Source organism: Heterodontus francisci, chromosome 27 (assembly GCF_036365525.1).
Source record: "Heterodontus francisci isolate sHetFra1 chromosome 27, sHetFra1.hap1, whole genome shotgun sequence".
NCBI lineage: Eukaryota > Metazoa > Chordata > Chondrichthyes > Heterodontiformes > Heterodontidae > Heterodontus > Heterodontus francisci.
Window position 1 is genome coordinate 67891744 of NC_090397.1, and position 15594 is coordinate 67907337.

The following is a 15594-nucleotide window of genomic DNA, read 5'->3' on the forward strand; positions in this document are numbered from 1 at the left end:
TATAGGGGCATAGTCTAAAAATTAGAGCCAGGCCTTTCAGGAGTGAAATTAGGAAACACTCTACACACAAAGGGCGGTAGAAGTTTGGAACTCTCTTCCCCAAATGGCCATTGATGCTGGATCAATCGTTACCTTTAAATCTGAGATTGATAGATTTTTATTAACCAAAGGAATTAAGGGATTTGAAGTTCGGTCACAGATCAGCCATGATCTCATTGAATAGTAGAACAGGCTGAAGGGGCTGAATGGCCTCTTCCTTTTCCGATGTTCCCAGATACTTTTGAAGTGCAGTCACTGTTGCAATGTAGGAAATGGATTTGAATTTTTTTTTGTTGCAATGTTTATGGTGCTTTGTTAGCATAACTTGTTTTTAATTGGGGATTTTTGTAATACCTATTGTTAATCTGAATTTGCAGCAATATTGTTTGAGGAGCAATTTTTATTTCATCATAATGGTAATTTAGGTTTCAAACATTCCCAAATATGGTCCATTATCACTCAGGTATGGTTCCGGGAAATCAGATGGTAAGTGAATCATTTACAGGTCCTCAGCAGAATAGGAACGCATAAAAAATTTTTTCTCCCAATACCAATTTTCACAGGAGGTGAGGAAGCCATGTGGCATCTGTTTCCACACTGCAGCATTTCTGATCTACAGTAAACAAAGATGATGTTTACCATGGGAGTTGGTTTGGATGTGCCCCAAATACAGTATTTCATGGCTGAAGCCGTATAAGATGAAAGAAAGACGGCCAGGGCAATCGCCAAGCATTTAAGCTGCATTGGCCACACCTGCCATTATGCCCCAACCGTACCTGAAGGTCTTGGCACACCTACCCCGCCAGTGACCTGGGACGCTGAGTGCACAAGCCCCAAGGTCAGCAGGCAGCTATTTGCCAGAGCTTTGCCATCTTGCAACAAGGACACCTGCAGTCAGCCTGCATCATAACAACAGCAGCAACTTGCATTTATATAGCGCCTTTAATGTGGTAAAACGCCCCAAGGAGCTTCACAGGAGTGTGATAAAGCAAGATTTGAGACTAAGCCACATAAGGGGATATTGGGGCAGGTGACCAAAAGCTTGGTCAAAGAGGCAGGTTTAAAGGAGCGTCTTAAAGGAGGAGAGATAGAGAGGCGGAGAGGTTTAGGGAGGGAATTCCAGAGCTTAGGGCCGAGGTAGCTGAAGGCACGGCCGCCAATGGTGGAACCATTAAAATAGGGGGTGTACAAGAAACCAAACTTGGAGGTGTGAAGCACTCTGTCAGTGGCTGTAAAGAACAATAACATTCTTGCCTTTTATGCTGCAAGGTGCACTGTGGTCCTGTGAGCTGAGTAACCTATAATGCCTAAGAGTGTAACCCATCTTGCACTCATCTCATTCAGCTTAACATCCATTTTGCCATTCACGAAACAGCAGGTTGCTGCACAGCTCTGTCACTTGCACCCGCAGACTCCACATTGTTTCACTACATTGAGTTACCTTTCCCTTCATTTTTTTGCCTGGAACTTGATTCCCATCTCTCCTCTTTAAGGCCTTTTGGAATATAGGAGCAGGAGTAGGCCATTCAGCATCTTCAGCCTTTTAAACCTATCTAAAGGCTGTAAGTATTTGTGCATTTTCCCCATGCAGCTACTTATCTTTAAGGGGCCACATTCCTTCAAATTTCATGTGCCCTGTGACTATCATCCCTTACTCACCTAGCTCCCTGGACAAGACCAAAACTGCACTTGGAACTGGGAAGGGGACAGTAGTGTCGAGGTAACGTTACTGGACTACCAATCCAGAGGCCTGGACTAATGCTCCGGAGACATGAGTTTCAATCCCACCGTGGAAGCTGGGGGAATTTAAATTCAATTAATAAATCTGCTTATGAGCAATAATCATGAAACTACTGGATTGTCCTGCAGGGGAGGAAATCTGTCATCCTTACCCAGTCTGGTCTACATGTAACTCAGGGCCACAACAATGTGGTTGATTTTTAACTGCCCTCTGAAATGGCTTAGCAAGCCACTCAGTTCGAGGGCAATTAGGGATCGGCAATAAATGCTGGTGTTGCCAGCCATCCCAAGAACGAATAAAAACAATAAATTATGCAAATGAGCTGATCAGACAGTCATGCTTGACATTTCAGTCCAGACTTAAAAACTAGAATTGAGTTACTGCCTGCTGACCAATCTGACGATGGAGTGAGGTGCTGATGTGACTCTCTCTCAGAGGGAACGTCACTGTGTTTTGCTCAAGAGTCAGTTCAGGTCAGGCACTGTCTCCAGATTTGGGCTACTCTAATACTCTCGGGGTAGAATTTGCTGTTCCTGCCCCAGGGGTGATTGGACTATCATGGACACAGTGAATGCAGGACGACCAGACAGGGAGGAGGCTACACCTACCTGTTGGCGTGAAACAACATCACTCCAGGCCAACACAAGTAGAAATTCATCTTATGGGCAGGCGCAAAACAGACGTGTACGATTCTGAGAGGGTTCGACGGTTTAGATGCTGTTTCCCCTGGTTGCAGAGTCTAGAACTAGGGAGTATAGCCTCAGGATAAGGGGCTGGCCATTTAGGACTGAGATGAGGAGAAATGTCTTCACTCACAGGGTTGTGAATCTTTGGAATTCTCTACCCCAGAGGGCTGTGGATGCTCAGTCATTGAGTATATTCAAGGCAAAACTGATAAGATTTTTGGGCAGTAGGGGAATATGGGGATTGGGCGGGAAGGTGGAGTTGAGGTAAAAGTTCAACAATGATCTTTACTGAATGGCGGAGCAGGCTCGAGGGGCTGAATGGCCTATTCCTACTGGTATTTCTTATGACTGCCCGTTATAGGTCCTGCCCCATATATTGTTTCATTGAAGTCATTGAACCAATTTGCCCATTTCGACAAAGACCAATATAAAGGCACCCAAATCTAGGCACAGAACTGGCACCTAGAACCTTCCAATTCAGAGCGCTGCTACTGACAAGAGCCCAGCTGGCAGTAGGTGGCGATGTCTCAATTACTTTTGAACAATCTGATTTTTTTTTTAAGAAGGGTGAAATTATTCATATTTTCTTAGCGCCGATTAAGGAAGGAGGGCCCTGGAAGGGGACGGGAATATAAACAGACACTACGTTGCTCACTACTATCTTTATTCACATCCCCCAGGAAAGTGTCCAACAATGATGTCATGCCCAATTCATGTACAAATTTAAAAGTTGCATCCACATTCCCGAGTGTATTTAAAGTAAAACAGTCCCCCAGACCACACAAAAAAAAAGCAGACTGACCGAGTGAATGCAGGCGTGGCAAAATGCTAACGAGGTAAGGTTACCTATGAACAAGCCCCCGCCTGCTTGAGGTGTCCTCACTCACACTCTGCTTCTCTCTTGACAGGGAGGAGACCAAGCCCAGTTGCGCAGAAGCAGTTGCCTGGAAATGTGAGCTCTTTAAATCCCGAGAATTAATCAGTAACTTGCTGGCAGAGCCTCTAAACCCAAAGCTCAAGGAGGGAGTTTGCAGACTGTGCGGCAAGAGAGAGAAAAGAGGACGAGACTTTCATTGATTCCATTTATTCCTGAGCTGGTGGAGTTCAACCTGAGCGGATCAACTAGTTCAGGTAAATCATTGGGACTAGGTGTGGGGTTCTGGTGTGTTTCTGTTGATTTCAACCTGAGAGCAGATTTCTGGCTGATATTTTACACGTGCTGTAAATTCAAGTAATTAAAAAAAAACCATAATCTCCACCTTGCTGTTTTGTGACCTTATTCTGCCTCTTTTAGTGGAACTCAGAAAGATTAACCATGTCACACAGGACTACAGTGTGGGTTTTTAAACTCTACAGTTTCGGAACATCAGTGTATTAATCCCTAATCAGCGGAGATCGTTGTTGGTGCTGTCATTAAAAGCCTGTCATTTATAACTATTTAATGCCGATTCCATATGGTGATTTAATGAGTAAAAATCATCAGAGGAAAACATTAGAGAAAGTCTTGCATTTACATAGCGCCTTTCATGACGGCAGGATGTCCCAGAGCACTTTACAGCCCATGAAAGTAGTTTTGAAATGTCGTCACTGTTTTAGGAAACGCGGCAGCCAATTTGCAGCAAGCTCCCACAAACAGCAATGCAATCACCTGATGATCTGTTTCTCTGATGGTTGAGGGATAAATATTGGTCAGGGTGCCGGGGAGAACTTCCCTGCTCTTCAAAGTAGCGCCTTGGGATCTTTTACATCCACCTGAGAGAGAAGACAGAGCCTCGGTTTAACATTTCATCTGAAAGACAGCACCTCTGACAGTGTAGCTCTCCCTCAGTATGGCACTGGAGTGTCAGCTTTGATTTTTGTGCTCAAGTCCTGGAGTGGGACTTGAACCCACAACCCTTCTGACTCTGGGTGGGAGTGCTACGAACTGAGCCAGGGCTGACATGAAAATAATTTAGGCCAGAAGGTGGTTGATATAGTCTTTCCTGGAACAAGGGAGCTTGTGATGTAGAGCAGGCCTGGGTTGGGTTCAACCTTGAAGAATACCCTATTGGCCTACTTGCATTGGTGTGCTATTATTGGTGTCTTCTTTGGCCTCCTTATCTCGAGAGACAATGGGTAAGCGCCTGGAGGTGGTCAGTGTACTGTATTATTGGTGTACTGTGTTGTTTACCCATGCAGTTTTACTGACTGTTTCATCTTAGTGTGCCTTATTAGTTTGCTTTGTTTTTCGATTTGTTGGCACGTTTTATCATATACGAGGGTGACGTGTTGCACCTATTGTTGTATCATATAATGGTGAATCACAATGGTATGCCATGTTGACACATCATGTTAGTTTGCCTGATATGTTGGTGTACATTTTTAAGGTGTGTTTTGTTAATACATCTTGTCAGTCTGCATTTACGTATGTGCTAACAGTGTACCTTTATCACTGTTAAAAAAAAAAAATCATTCCAAACCCAGAATTCTGAAATTGGGCTTTGATAATGAAACCATGCCTCATTGGTGAGGGATATCATATTAACAAGCTCCCCTGATGGTTATATTCTCCAGATGCAGTTCTGTACTCAATGCCCAGTCTGTGTTGAGTTATCTGATATCAGTCCGGGTGATGATGGGCCTCTGCATTCCTGGGCTAGGGAGGAGGAAAAACCAGCTAATGTTCCTGCGGCAGATCACCCGATTGGAATCCTTGCTGGAAGGTGCAAGCATCTGGTTGTTAATGAGGGCAGGGCTAGGCTTGGTGCTGAGGCAATAGTCTTCCAGCATTCACTGTCTGGTTTCAGACATAAATAATGTTTACTTGGGTGAGGTATGGGAGGGCTGCCAGAACAAAACCTCACATTGAGTCACTGCCGAGGGTGAGAAAAGGCAGAAAACAGGTACAAACAATACAGACATTGACATTGCCATTACAATTATTTGTATGAAGTGGCTTTCTCTTCGCTAAGGTCCTGAAGGAGGAAAAAAATTTGCGGGGTTATGGGGAAAGGGCGAGGGGTGCTACTCCCTGTCTAGCCTTGTTCTGTGCTGTAACCATTCTATGATTCTATTCTATTTCTGTGTAAGCTGTTGCTTTATCATTAGATGTCAACATCAAGAGAAATAGCTGCTTGCATTAGTTCATTTGGTTGAGAGACACAAAGTCTTGCTTTAAGTAAGATGGGAGGAGGTTTGTGTGCAGTATAGACCTGTTGGGCCGAGTGGCCTGCTTCTGTGATGTAAATACTATATAATACTAGGTTCTGCTGAGGTTTAAGGGTGCATTCACATTACATCCACAGTGTCATGACAAAGCTTTTTAACTTCACATTGATGCAGTATTGACAGTGTAAATCTGGCATCAGGGTCTGATCTAACACCACAACTAGGCTGAATGAGACAGCCTGGAGGATTCAGTCTTCTGCTGCTTCCATTTGGAGTCAGTTTGAGCTCTTAGCATAATAATGAAAGCAAAATACTACAGATGCTGGAAACCTGAAATAAAAACAGAAAGTGCTGGAAATACTCAGCTGGTCAGGCAGCATCTGTGGAGAGAGAAACAGAGTTGACGTCTGTGACCTTTCATCAGAACCCTCGGAGCTCTCAACACCTCATTTACACTCCCATGCTCAGTTCTGGTTTTGACATTGCACTAATATTGAACTTTTGGAGTGTGAATGCACCATGAGAAAAACAATTGCTTATTTTGTAGACCAGTTTAGGTTGGGACAAACAGCCTCCTTTTTTTATAAATAGCCATTTTAGCGGCTAGGAGAAACACACATATATTTTATAGTTTGTTTTAGTAGAATGTCTCTTTGCACATTTGAACAGTCTGTTTTCAACCCTTTGCAATGTAACTGTATTTACATTTTAATTCTGTCTGGCACAGTGCTCTGTCTACTACATATTAGCATATTTTTATGTTATGCGTTACAAACTACTCATCCTCATGGTTTAATATTTAACCGTTGATATTTCCTATTGTCCTTTATTTTTCATTACAAAAACATAAACATTTCCATTTCTGTAGCGTAAACAGTAAAATATTAAACCCCCTCTGTCAATGTAGGCATCCTTGTTCACCAATAATAGACATGCATAGGAATTCCAGGAATGCAGCCCACCCACTCTTCGAAGCAGTAATTATAATTGGTGTCTAGCCTGATACATTACAACGAAACAGTACATGTTCAGAAAATTGTTTCATGAATGTTTGTTTGTTTGTAAGGGGTTGATATAAAGAGAGCTGGCATTTAAAAGCGATCTTTATCTTTATAAATAAAGTATCCTGATTTTATAATCAACAACTTGCATTTCCACAGCACTCACTTCATAGAGACTTTTGGGTGCTTTACAGAGTGGTTAACAGTGAACAGAGACAGAGAGGGTTGGGAGGGAAGGAGAGAGTTAGTGAGGGCAAAAGCACAGTTAAAGAGGAAGGTCTGACGGAGGTTTTTGAAGGTGGGAAGCGAAGTGGCAAGCAAGAGCTACGGAGGGAGCCAGGTCCAGAGGCAAGGTGGCTGAAGGAATGGAGAATAATAGGAATAGAGAACAAGGCTGGAGTGCCATAGGTGCGTACAGAGACCTAGGGCTGGAGAAGATCACAAGCAGAGAGAAGCAGGACCACAACAACAACTTGTATAATAAATGTAACCTATGTCTTTGACCAAGCTAATAATGTCATAAAACATCCCAAGGTGCTTCACAGGAGTGTTATCAAACAAAAATTGACACCGAGCCACATAAGGAGATATTAGGAGTGACCGTGATGCCCACATCCCACAAACGAATAAAAAAAAGTAGGTTTTTAAGGCATGTCTTAAAGGAGAAAAGAGGCAGAGAGGTTTAGGGAGAGAATTCCAGAATTGGCAGCTCAAGGCATGACTGCCAATGGAGCAATTTTAAAATCCGGGATGCTTAAGAGGCCAGAATTGGAGGAGCACAGGTATCACGGAGGGTTGTAGGGCTGGAGGAGGTTACAGGGGTAGAGAGGGTGAGGCCATGTAACAATTCAAAAACGAGGATAAGAATTTAAAAATCAACATTGTGTGACCGGGAGCCAGTGTAGGTCACCAAGCACAGGGATGATGGGCGCACAGCACTTGGGTGCGAGTTAAGACACGGGCAGCAGAGAAATTTTAGAAGTGAGGGATGAGAATTCTGTGAGAGACAGGAAGCCAGTGGAGCTTGGCGAGCTGAGAATGTGGGCATCATGTGGGTGAGGACAGGGACTGTGATATCCTGGATGACTTGGTGCTAGACAGTGAACCCAGCCAAGAGAGCAGTGTAGAAATCCTGCTGTATGGTCTTTCAAATCTGGGTTATAAATTTGTACGATTCACCTCTTGCTCGTCACCCCTCACAGTATTTCTTTTGAGATCAGTAGATTTTTGGGTACTAAGGGAATCAACAACAAAAACAACATATATTTAAATAGCACCTTTAGTGTAAGAAAATGTCCCAAGGTGACGACAGGAGCATCATAAAACAAAATATGACACCGAGCTACGTAAAGGAGATACTAGGTCAGATGACCAAAAGCTTGGTCAAAGAGGTAGGTTTGAAGGAGGAAAGTGAGGCAGAGAGGTGTAGGGAGGGGATTCCAGAGCTTAGGGCCTGGGCAATTGAAGGCATGGTTTCTAATGGTGGAGCGATTAAAATCGGGGTGCTCAAGAGGCCAGAATTAGATGAGCCCAGATATCTGAGGGTTGTGGGTCTGGAGGAGATTACAGATAGAGAGCAGTTTTTAAAAAAAATTTTAATTAAAAAAAAAAGGTGAGAATTTTAAAATCAAGATTTTGCGTAACTGGGAGCCAATGCAGGTCAGTGAGCACAGGGGTGATAGGGGAACGGGACTTGGTGTGAGTTAGACACGGGCAGCAGAGTTTGGAATGTCCTCCACTTTAGAGGGTAGAATGTGGGAGAGCAGCCAGGAGTGCATTTAAATAGTCAAGTCTCGAGGTAATGAATGAGGGATTCAGCAGGAGATTGAGCTGAGACGGGCAGAACTGGACGATGTTATGGAGGTGGAAATAGGTGGTCTTGGTGATGGCGTGAGTATATGGTCAGAAGCTCATCTTGGGGTCAAATATGGCGCCAAGATTGCAAACAGACTGATTTTAGTTTTGCGCTGAATCAATGGATATGGGGCTCAGGTGGGAAAGTGAAATTGAGGTGGAAAATTGGCCATGATTTTTTTGAATAGTAAAGTGGGCTTGAAGGGCCATATAGCCTATTCCATCTCCTATTACTTATGTATTTCCTGATCTGTAAACTGATCTGAAGTGCAGCAATTTCTTTGAGTCCGCTGAGGGATGAAGATTTCCTCTGGTCTCTATTTGTTACTTCATAAACATAGTGGTACGATTCCCAGGAAAATCATAAATATATTCTTTGAAATGTCCTTACAACATTGGCAGAAATAGCAAAGGCAGGAATTTTTCCTGCTGTGTTTCTGGTGTCATTGACCAGCGGTGGCCAAAAATCAATCTTCTCCCCAATTAGTAGAAATGGCTAAATTCAACAAGGAGAAACGTTCTCACTGATCAAATATACATTTATAAAATATTAACTTATTACCGCCTGGAGCTTCTCTTAAGTAAATACAGTTTTCAAGCAACAAAAGGAAATCTGTTTAGGATTTACAAATTGAATATTTTCTGCCAACCCTATCTTTTATACAAGAAAACCTATAAAGAGAAGCATTTCAGATGGAAGCTAATGAAGTGGGCCAACTTTTTATCATTACTATTTCGGGGGGTGGTGGGTAATAAAAGTTTCTATAATTGATAAATGTGATTGAGGGAAGCTAGAGTTTAAAAACTGAAATCTGTAGCAGATGATGTTTATTGCTGTGAAAGTGGAATGCAGCAATCAATCCAACAGAGTTTCAGCATCGTGTTCCTTTTTACTCCATTTTAAGACATTACAAAAAAATTATGTGCTATAACAGTCAAAAGCAAAGTAGATCAGATTGATTTCACACAGAGACATATAAGTGAATATTGAATAGTTTTTGATATAGCTGTTTGTCAATTTTGTTTTCAGTCTATGTAAGAACTAAATGTGTTATCAAAGTAAGACAAGGATGTGTTCTATCACAGATCATTGGAAAACAACCAAAATTTGATAAATTTGGCACTACTTACTGCAGGAATGGAAAAACAAGGTACTTGAGAAAATAAACCAGGCTAGTTTAAAAAATTGATTGTCAATTCAACGCTAAGAAGACAGAGTCAGTAATGACAATGAAAGAGGACCACCTAAATAGTGAACTACTTGGAAATAAAGCAGGTGAACAAAATTGTTACTTCAGTATTTTAGGAAATTTGCACTTAAGCTACTGTTACAGTAATCATTGTTAGTCACATCGAATCATTCCCAGAAATATTTTTTTTTATTCATTCATGGGATGTGGACGTCGCTGGCCAGGCCAATTTATTGCCCATCCCTAATTGCCCTTGAGAAGGTGGTGGTGAGCTGCCTTGAACACTGCAGTCCATTTGGGGTAGGTACACCCACAGTGCTGTTTGGAAGGCAGTTCCAGGATTTTGACCCAGTGACAGTGAAGGAATGGTGATATAGTTCCAAGTCAGGATGAATTGGAAGACCTGTAAGCCACTGATCTTAATCCTAATGTACAGTTCTAGATAAAACCCAACCTGGAAAGAACTAAATGCAGAACTTCCAGATTGTACTGTCATCAGAGAAACAACACTAGATCGACAATGGCAAACTCACTTTAGAGAAAACACAGTATGGTGGCCTGGAGGGGGAGAGGAGGGTGAGAGAGGTTAGAGGGGGAGAGGAAGCGAATGAAGTAACATTTGTTAAAGGCACAAGGTTGGGACAGTTTGAAAATTTAAAGAAAGTTTTATGCTCCCAGCCTCTAACCCATCCTTTATCTGCCATGGCAATGATTATTGCTGACAAATAGAAAAATGTTCTTTTCTGCAGCACTGGTATTTCTTCCTTTGATTAAAAAATAATACCCCACCAAAAATGCTAACATACACTCAGTTTCATTCAAAACATGGTCAGTCAGTTTTTCCCACTCAGCAATTGCAATATAAATTTGTTTCTATAGGTATTTGTTTTGCTCATTTTTAAATACTTTGTTTCTGCTTGCTGCAGCTTAGAGTCATAGAGAGATACAGCACTGAAACAGGCCCTTCGGCCCACCAAGTCCATGCCGACCATCAACCACCCATTTATACTCATCCTACATTAATCCCATGTCCCCTACCACATCCCCACCTTCCCTCAATTCTCCTACCATCTACCTACACTAGGGGCAATTTACAATGGCCAATTTACCTATCAACCTGCAAGTCTTTGGCTGTGGGAGGAAACCGGAGCATTCGGCGGAAACCTACACGGTCACAGGGAGAACTTGCAAACTCCGCACAGGCAGTACCCAGAACTGAACCCGGGTCGCTGGAGCTGTGAGGTTGGGTGCTAACCACTGCGCCGCCCACAGTGAGATTTTACGCCAAATATTCCACTCCAGGTTCGGCATCACAAACCACTCCTGAAAATAGACCTTTCAACCCCTACAAACCACTGTGTGCCTTTACCTGCCCAATATCTAGGTAAATATTTGCATAGCCCAGGAATCAAATAGAGAACCCTTGCCACTCTGTCAGCTTATTGAAATGTAAACATGCGATCACGAGTCTCCCCTTTTACCTTTGGAAGGTGACACACTCAATGCAATGAATCAGTAACAATGACAACTTGTATTTAAATAGCACCTTTAACATCCCAATGACACCGAGCCACATAGGAGATATTAGGGCAGATGAACAAAAGCTTGGTTAAAGAAATAGGTTTTAAGGAGTGTCTTGAAGGAGGAAAGAGAGGCGGAGAGGTTTAGGGAGGAAATTCCAGAGCTGAGGGCCCAGACAGCTGAAGGAATGGCCACCAATGGTGGAGTGATTGAAATCAGGACACTCAAGAACACGGAATTAGAAGAACGTAGATATCTGAGGAATTCATTAGTACTTCAGCCTTACCATCTGCCTCCACAAGAAGATCTTTTTGCCCCTAATTGGCCCCACTCTTACTTTGTTTACCCATTTACTATTTACATGCTTATAAAAGATTTTTGAGCTCCTTTTTATGTTGGCCTCTAATCTATTCTCATACTCTCTTTACATCCCTCTTTTTTTTTCCTTTTTTTGATCTCTGTACTTTCTGCGTTCAGCTTGGTTCTCTTTTGTGTATCATGAACCTTACATTAGTCAAAAGCTGCCTTTTTTTTTGTATCATTTTAACCTTTATATCTTTAGTTAAGGTGTAAGGCGACATGCAGCGAGTGATAGGATCTGAAATACCTGAAGCAGTGGCGGAAGCAGATTCAATTGTGTCTTTCAAAAGGGAATTGGATAAGCATCTAAAGAGAAAAACAACAATTTGCAGGGTTATGGGGAAAGGGCAGGGAATAAGACTCTCAAATACTGGTGCGGTTTTGGTCTCTATTTAAGGAAGGATGTAAATGCATTGGAGGCGGTTCAGAGGAGGTTTACTAGATTGATAGCTGGAATGAGCGGGTTGTCTTATGAGGAAAGGTTGGACAGACTGGGCTTGTTTTCACTGGAGTTTAGAAGAATGAGGGGAGACTTGATTGAAATATATAAGATCCTGAACGGTCTTGACAAGGTGGATGTGGAAAGGATGTTTCCTCTTGTGGGGGTGTCCAGAACTAGGGGGCACTGTTATAAAATTAGGGGTCGTCCTTTTCGGACAGAGATGAAGAGAAATCTTCTCTGAGTGTTGTGCAACTTTGGAACTCTCTGCCTCAGAAGGTGGTGGAGGCGGGGTCATGGAATATTTTTAAGGTGGAGGTAGATAGATTTTTGTTAGGCAAGGGAATCAAAGGTTATCGGGGGTAGACGGGAGTGTGGAATTCGAGACACAAACAGATCAGCCGTGATCTTATTGAACGGCGGAGCAAGCTTGAGGGGACGAATGGCCTACTTCTACTCCTTGTTCATATGTGAGTTGCTCTTGAAGGGAGCTGGCACAGACACGATGGACCAAATGGCCTCCTTCTGTGCTGTAACTATTCTATGATTTTTGTCAGTTTTGAGTGTTGTTGGGAAATGAATTTTAGCCAGTTCACCAGAAGAACTCCATGATCATATTAGAAAAAGAGTCATTGGATTATTTTTTTACACCCATCTGAACAGACATACAGACAGATAGTCATGTCAGGGCACCAGTTTAGCATCTCAGCTGAAATACGACAGCTTCAACAATGCATCACTCCCTCTGGACTACATTGAAGTGCCAGTCTAATTTAAAGTTCTGGAATAGGGCTTGAACTAAAGGAAGACAAGTCAATAATGCAATAAGGCAAAAATGGTTCATTTCCATTAAACTGCTCTTTAGATCTCCCTGTGCCACATATAGTTTGCCAACAGAGAAGCTGATAAGGCAATAAACTTCTAATGTCATTGCAAAGATCTGGGCTTGAGACTGGCTCCTAACTCTTTCTTTCTCTCTCTCTCTCTCTCTCTCTCTCTCTTTCATCATTTGTTCCACAGTACATTCCTACCCCTCCATCACACCTTGTAAGCAAAGAGCATCTGGCAGTTTGGGATAGTTTTTTTTCTGGAACAGAGCAGGCTGAGGGGAGATTTAATTAAGGTGTATAAAATTATGAGGGGCCTAGATGGAGTGGATGGGAAGGACCTATTTCCTTAGAGAGGTCAATAACCAGCGGGCATAGATTTAAAGTAACTGGTAAAAGGACTAGAAGGGAATTGAGGTATTTCTTTCACCCTGAGGGTAATGGGGGTTTGGATATCACTGCCTGAAAGGGTGATAGAGGCAGAAACCATCTCCTCATTTTAAAAGTGCTTGGATATGCACTTGAGGTTCCGTAACTGACAGGGCTACGGACCAAGTTGGAAGGTGGGATTAGACAGTTTTTTGGACCAGTACAGACACAATGGGCCGAATGGCCTCCTCTGTGCCATAAATTTTTCTATGTTTCTATATTTTTGAAGTTATAGGTGGAATATGCTTCCCCCAAACCGCTCCCCCCCCTCCCCCATTCCACCCAGCAGTGCATTGCAAGCATGGTGCTGTCTGACCATTCCACTGACTTCTAAATGACAAATATTTTGCATCAGAATCTGCAGTTCATTAGTTTAAAAAGAAATCCTAATCTTTCAGTCAGTTTCTACAGCTGATGCATGGGCAGCACTTTTGTGAACCATTGGCATTTGAATAAATCTGTTGCAATGGCAGTAGTTCAGTGATCCTTGCAATCTGTAATGGTGAGTGGGACTAAGGATCCCAAAAACAAAGGCACTATAAGAAGACCCGACATACAATCATAGCTGCATATTGATCCCCTATGGTTTTAAAATTAAAGTACATTGATTGGGAGGAAAGTTTGGAAGTTTTTAAACGGTATCTGATGTGGGCTGTTTCCTTCCCCAGTGGAATGATAAACTCCCCTCAAGTCAATCTGCTGTTTTGGAAGAAAACGCCAATGGTTTGGTGATTCCTTATGGACACAAACATGCTTTATGTAAAGCTACCCTTTCTAATTAAAGCATATTCAACGAATCACTTACTCTGACAGGTGCTGTGCTTGGTCTTTGCAGGAAGTGCTCCTACTCTGTTTCAGGCCTTGACCTGATTTGTAATTGTAAATGGGAATTAGATGGCTCGGTGTCTCAGCTCCCACATTTACTGGTAGAAATTTGGTGAATTGTGGAAAAGACATTTGTTAAACCCATGTTTGTTGACATAAAAACACTACAGTTCAAAAGTATTTAATTTTGTGTGAAACACGGACATTTTGTTTTGATAAGGTATTATAAATGTTTCGTTTTATTTATTATAATAACAAAGCAAAAGTGAAGTCATGGGCCTAAAAATAACCTCCAGCAGCCCTTCTCTCTATACCAGTCTTGCTGCAATTCACCCATGTTTACTGCTACCCTCACTGAAATGTGTATTTTGGGGGAAGGGAGAGAGAGAAAGAGTATCAAAGAAAGCATAGTAATCTGACCATCAGGGATCAAAACAATGAATTTAGAGCCATTCTCAAAATCAAACAGCTCTAACAATAAATCAGAAATGAATAGCAATGTTTCCCCAGTGCTGCAGTAGCTGATCAAAGACTATTAACAACCTTTTTTATTCTGTTTTGTTCAGTACCAAGAGTAACCTGAAACTTTCTTTCAGAAGCCTGATATATATACCAGTTTGTGAAGGAATGGTGTGTGGTAATGATGCCTTTTATCTGAGGTGAAGGTAGTTTATTTGTCTTGAACACAAAGCCTTAACCCTTCACTGATCAAGACAGCTTTTGACCCATTGTAACTGTCTTGCTTGTCCAGGATACACACACCAAGTAAAACTTGAAAGTGTGTTTACAATGTGGCTGAGTGGCCATTTAAAATGGCACAATGCAGTGAAGGAGACAATGATTCTGAAATAAATGAAAAGTGATAGGTATCTACTGCCGTTTTTAATTGTTAATCTGCTTTGATGGTATGTTATGCAAAAAAAAGTTGTATTGTTTGAAGGCATGTCATTGTCTTTCATACCAGAGTTCCTGTGGGATAGGTGGCCTGTCTAGCCTCAACTGGTTCCGACTACAGATTGACTACAGAAAACTTGGAACCTGTTAGTGGAAAATCCGGTTCTGCATGCATTTATGCCACTCAGTTGCTTGCCTCCCTGATGGAGCCAGTGACCTCTGAATAACTGCCCCCTTATTACATTTGAGTCAGTAACTTAAACGTGAAAAGGGGGCAGTGATTATATGTACTGTGGAATGCAGAGATCCAGGGCTGGATTTTGTTGAGATCCCAACGTCGGGATCCGTGGCAGAGGGGGGTGCCAGAAGATTGTACTGGCAGTAGCCTGCCACAGAGCCCGACACTGGGAGTGCCGGGCCTGATTTTCCCGGCGAGGCTCCGTGGCGGCCTCACTGTCGTTGGGCGATGGGACCCAAAAGAATACATTTAAATAAAATTGTCAGTGATCTCTGCTGCCTGGGATCTTCCGAGCGGCGGCTGGCACTCAGGCACCTTGACTTTCCCATCGCAGGGAAAGCTGGCGTCACGGAGGCGGGTAGGGGGGGTATTTAAGATTTTCAGTGTAATGGGGTGGGGGGGG

At 42.6% G+C, this 15594-nt stretch overlaps 2 protein-coding genes across 2 annotated transcripts in view; one reads left to right on the forward strand and one right to left on the reverse strand.

Moving 5' to 3' along the window:
• The window catches only part of LOC137384955 (uncharacterized), a 60804-nt gene that overhangs the window by 14310 nt on the left and 30900 nt on the right, over positions 1 to 15594 (reverse strand). The window lies entirely within an intron of this gene.
• Positions 3230 to 15594, forward strand: part of LOC137384883 (proline and serine-rich protein 2-like) — a 58962-nt gene continuing 46597 nt past the window's right edge. The window contains exons 1-2 of the mRNA XM_068059536.1: positions 3230 to 3302; positions 3375 to 3597. The gene's annotated coding sequence lies outside the window, so the exon portion shown is untranslated. The remainder of the gene's footprint in view (positions 3303 to 3374; positions 3598 to 15594) is intronic.